Source organism: Teleopsis dalmanni, chromosome 2, assembly GCF_002237135.1.
Source record: "Teleopsis dalmanni isolate 2A chromosome 2, ASM223713v2, whole genome shotgun sequence".
Taxonomy (NCBI): Eukaryota; Metazoa; Arthropoda; class Insecta; order Diptera; family Diopsidae; genus Teleopsis; species Teleopsis dalmanni.
This window is the reverse complement of record NC_051847.1, coordinates 61,497,354-61,503,492: the sequence shown is the minus strand read 5'-3', so window position 1 is coordinate 61,503,492 and position 6,139 is coordinate 61,497,354.

Here is a 6,139-nt window from a genome sequence, read left to right as displayed (position 1 = left end):
TAAAAATTTATTAATATTTTATTTAAAAAAAATAATATAAATAAATGAAATTATGCATCGCTCACGCATTGTGTCCAGTTTTTATTCTTATTAAAGTTCAAACCAGATTAACTCGTTATTAACGCAGTTTTATGCCTAAAACTAATAAACGGTAAAAAATACTTATAGTATATGATAAAGAATTTAATAAATTAAACTTGCTAAAAATAAATTTTCATTTAATAAATTGAGTTGCTAACAGTGACGTGCCAGGGGAATACTTGAGAATACTTATTTGCGATTTTTTTTTCCAGATCCGTAAAGTATTTCCATTAAGTCCTTATATATATGTACATGCATATGTATGATAACGCATATATAGTAAGTAAAGTTCTTGTTCGTACTACTTTGTTCTCCCCCTTCCTCAATGCGCCACTGGTTGCTAAAATTAACTTTAAAGATTATTTTTATAAGATGATATTAATACATATAATTAATACGTATAAAATTTACAGTTCATTAAGTTATAACTTCACCAACTTAACAGAATATTAACTTTATAGCTTTAAATTAATAATTACTAGTTAATTTAAAAAAAATTGTTTTTAATAATACGGAGCCTTGAAACTATTTAGTTTGATCGATTTAAGTAGATGATATAACGAATATAATTGGAAGATGAAAAAAAATACTATAGACTTTCGAAAATTGTTTTACGAAACTGTCAGTAGTCAGTAGTCATACCGCATTACATGAAAGTAGTAGTATAAAAAAGAGTCTAAATATATATTACATTTGATTCGCAAATAACATGATTAAAACTTGGGTATTTAAGCTAACGTCATCTATTGCCAAGAAAAGCAGTTTCTCTATACACAAAAGAAGGTCAACCACTCCCTGTATTCCTATGATTTCCTGTTTTGTAATCTTCACTTTTTCAGTAAAATTTATTTATCAGTGAAATGAATATTGGGTCACCATCATAAAGGAAAGAAGCATACCCGATCAATGATCTAAAAGGTTTATTTGACATGTTATGACTACAAGCAAATCACTGTATTGAGTCAGAAGAACATATTTATAATAAAAATCATCAGTTTTGTAGTAAAAAAAACCTTTCTGTTACTACATTTTGACAACAGTAAATACTAATACTAAATATTTTTTTTAGGTTCAAAACGAACAAAATTTTGTTTTAAAAGCAATAAAATTAAGAAGAGTATTTCAGGGACCTCAAGATTGATCCTATCAAAAAATACATACAGAATAGAGCCCTGAAATTATTTGCGAAAACTGAGAGACTTACCACCACTGCGTTATCAAATCTCAGAATAGTCACAGGCTCTTCGGGGAGGTTTGCAGATATGAGGTCAAGTGCACTGACTCAAATAGCTTCAACATAATAATTTCATTCTAAACACAATCAATAATTCTAAACACAATCACAATCAATAATAATTTAATAATATTCGCCATCTATACACACACACACGGTTGCCACTTATGGTACTTTAGTACCAAAATTGGTACTTTTTTTTCCGTTTGGTACTCTGGTACTCATGTTCAAAAAATGGTACATTTTCGGCGACCCAACTTTATTGTGGATATTGTATTGTTTTATACTTTTTGTACATTTTATATAAATTGTATTTTCTTATAAAAAGACAATAGAAAAATTTTGGACCTTTTTTTACAGAAATGGTACCTTTTTAAACCAATTTTGGTACAGAAAAAAATTTTCAAGTGGCAACCGTGCACACACACCGACTCCAATTTATATAGAGCATGCATAATGTTAAAAAAAAAAAACAGTTTCTTAAAACAATAAAAAAGACATCGGTTTCCAAATGAATATATAACATCAATATTGTACTATTCTGATATTACCAAAGAAATTTGAAAGCAAAAACCGTAATACTGAATAAAACTTATCTCAAAATTAGATTTCATTATTATATGTTATTCTTACCTGTAAAAAAAAACGCAATTTTCAAAAGCTCAACACTTCTTTCTCAATGTTTTAAAAAATTGAAGTAAAGAAGTAAAGTTAATAACCCTATTTTATTCTTACATCATTAATTATACCATTACATAAACATTGTCGGAGCGGTCTATTTTGCACTGATATTAGCTCCTCTAAGTTTGCAATGTATCAAACTATCCCAACAAAACTATTAGATTTTATTCTTCATATAGTTCTAGAATTTCAAAGTATATGAGAATTACTTTATTATGCTTTCGCAGTTTTAATTTTACTACATCACTTGTGACCAACGAATTAAAATAATGTCAACAAATCATTAACTATATCTTTCAGTCACAACGACGCCAATGGTATTGGTAATGCATCTACACACAATATAACAAAATTTATTAAATGATTTACACAACCTATTGTTTGAAAAAAACTTAGGCCCACTATTCAGCGATATAAATGCAAATACTTATTGTCAGGTGGTAAAAAATGTATCTTTCTTTTTTTTAATACCTTTTTGAACAAATTTTTTTATTCAAAATCAATTTATATCAAGTATGTCTTAGCTATTATTTTATACTCTTGTCATTTTTTAGGTACTTTTAATACGGGTAATTTCATTTTCCTCGCTTTCTCTAGGTAATTTCTTCGGTATAGAACTTCAGTGCTTCATCGACGAAAAACTTAACAAAATGGTTCCACGCAGTCTTCGGTTGGCGAATTTTAACCATTAAAAAAATTTTCAAAAATAAATATTAGTCAAATGGTGCGACGTCCGACTCTACGTAGATGCATCAAAACATTTCCAATCGAGTTCCACAAATTTCTTTCGAATCTTTAAAAATGTGTGTACTCCGGCTCTGTCATAATGGAGCATAATACCAATTCCAATGAACAATTCCAAACGCTCCTTGATTCCTGCATTCCAACGTTTTAGTTACGACCCTTAGAGAACCAAATTAACGGTTACTGAAGCATACTGGAGCAGCTGATAAAAAATAATTGTCTTTCAATCTCACTTGAGCACTTTTATTCTTTATTAACTCGAGGTATCTTTAAAACCCCTCTTTATGCCTTGACTGGATTATTGTTTATCACTTCATCAGACTAAACAATAATTGACCTCAGATCTGCATACCTACCCGAAGACCCTGTAACCATTCTGAGATTCGATAACGCAGCGATTTATTAATGGTAATTTGGTTTATCAAACTACTTTGTGTTTATACATAAGATATCCAAGATTAAGTATCTTTCGTAGGGTGTTCTTTTCGAAACTGTTATCTGGATGATATTTAATGCCTCCACTATTTCCACTAGTTGCAAAATATCATCGAAAATTTTCATGTAAACCAATATTTTCAAATTTTGTTTGCAAACAATTATTATCATTTTATTTTTGGCGTGTTATTAATTAAAATAATTAAGAACTTAATATATTTGGATGTTTCCCGTTGTATTGTACGTCTTCACGTCGTTCAGGTCTTCCTACACTTCTTTTACTTTGAGGGTTCCATTCAAGCGGAGTATGTGAAATTGCCGATCAGTCTTTAGGTAGAGTATGGCCCAGTCAACCGTATTTGTGCTTATTTATTTCTTTAATGGTCTCCGTCTAATTTGTAATACATCGCAATCATTCGTAATTATTCTTGTCCACCAGATTCCTACTATTCTTCTTAGATAGCGATTAACAAAGGTTTGTAGTTTTTGTAGAATCGAGAAAGCAAACAATTAGTTTTCATACATGTTATGTATAATTAAAAAAGTAACGAGCTGTGCAAAAGTCTAGCCAATATGGACGCTGAGATGTATCTGCTGTATACCTCTATGTAAGCAGTGGTAATATAATAAAACTTTTAGTAATGAATTTTTTTTTTAATATACGTACTTTGAACTTTATTGAACAAACTTGGTTCTCTTCACTGATTTAAGTGAAGTGTTTCTTAGTCACCATTTACGACTTTCACACGTTCACCAATAATTGTTTTTCTTGTGTAAATATAAAATATTTATTCCCAATAAATAAAAAATTTTAATTTTTTTTCCAAAAACAAACAATGCCTTATTTATGTATTTCTACTTAAATATTGAAAATAAATATTGGCAATAATCCAATAATAATGGAAGTAATTGAACGTTTCTTGTAAGTAACTTCACTAAAAACCCGGTCAACGCCCTTTACAAATACTTAAATCAGATACAAAAGTGTTTTCAATAGATGTAAATTGAATTTTATTTATATTGAATATAAGAGATAATTATTGAAAGAGCATAATATATACAATAATTTTTTTTAATTAAATACTCATATCTTTCAAATATTATTTTTTATTGAAGCGTGCCAAACCTTTAATCCGAACATAACCAAAACTCGCCAAATATTTTGGATGTCTTTTCCGGTAATAAAAACTTGGCTTTGTTTACATTTGTAAAACCACATGTATTTTTTGTTGTTGTTGGTGTTGTAAACACCTCCAAAGCGTAACTCTATAATTTAAAAATTTTTATTTATTTTCCATACTCAAAACCAAACCGTTTAATAGCACATTTAGCCGCTCCATGCGCCAAACCGAAACCAGTTGAAACAGTTTCCGAACATCAGCAAAAGAGCCGCTGTGAAACCACAGACAATACAAAAATCCGACCCTGAGCAATGTCAGGGCTGAGCCGACCGTAAAATTAATGAATTGCTCGAAATGAAAAAATTAAGCGAAAAATAAAATTATATATCAAAAAAATGTTTATTCGTAATAATTACGAATTCAAATTATGAGTTTGGTTTTTTCTGATTTTGATTTTCAGTTGCCACTGTAAGTATCTTTTTTCACTCGCTTCGGTACTCATATGTGCTGAAAAGCTGAAAGCATTTATCTATGTTTGCATGTTTACATATTTTTGTTTAGTTGCTTTGTTGGCCATTACATTTGTAGTTCAAGTTTAGGGTCAATAACTTTTAAGCGCTCTTATGAGCTATTTCGGCTATTTTGGATCATAAGAGCGCTGACGTAGAGCAGCTGAGTTGCTGTGATTTAGTAGGCATATTAAATACAGATACAAAATATGTTTGTACATAAATTTTAGCATAGGAATAGGGTCAGGGTCTACATCTAAATAGAATTTTAAATTTAACAACTTATATTAATTTGTAATGTTGTGCTTTTCTACATAGGAAAAATGCAAATATATTCTGATGTTAATGAGAATATCAAAAATTTTTATTGATAATGGATATTTTATATACATATATATAAGAATATATCGATATAACGTATAATAGGAGTATGCTCCACAATATTTGAAAATAACATCATTACTATAATTAAGAAATGTTGGCTTACATTGATGATACTAAGCTTTACATTTTTAATTATCAATTTATTTTAATTTCAGATATGCATTATTACCTTATGAAACATAAATACATATTTAATTAAATCAAATGAAGTACACTTAAAAAGTGTTCTTAAAAAAAAGGGATTGGTTTAAATATGAAATTATAAAAAAGTTATATCGAAAAGTATGGAATATGTATCCAAGCTCATGGAATGCGCTCATGGAAATAGGGTAACGATCATGTGGGTTAAGGGACACATCGGTATTGAGCAAGACAAGAAGGCAGATGAACTTGCAAAGCAAGGATCAAGCCATAACTTCTGCGGCCTAGAACCCAGAATACCATTAGGTTACAACATGATGACAGCCTATGTCTATAAATGGATAACCTCACTTCATCTCAATAGATGGAGAGAGTTGAGCACTTGTAAACAGACCAAACTCATGTTGCCGAAACGGTGGGTCAGGGAAGCGATAAAAGTGCTTAGCTGGCTGACCTCACAAATTACTGTGTATGCGGACATGGCAACTTCAAGTATCACCTCAAAAAGATAAGTCTTGCTGAGGAAGACACTTGCAGACTATATGTAGAAGAAAATGAGACAGCGGTACATATATTGTGCCAATGTTCAGCACTAGCAAGTAGGAGGTAGACTGTATTGGGACACCATGTATTGGGCAACCTCAAGCTAAATGAGCTTCTTGAATTAACAAGAGATATAGTTATGCGAACGGAAACCACTCCAGCTTTAACTCAATAACGACATCCGAGAACGAAAAAAAACCAAAGTAGTTTCGTGATCTACTTCGGCTAATCCTTCACTTCAGTGGGGCCACTTGTTGGAGCGTGCG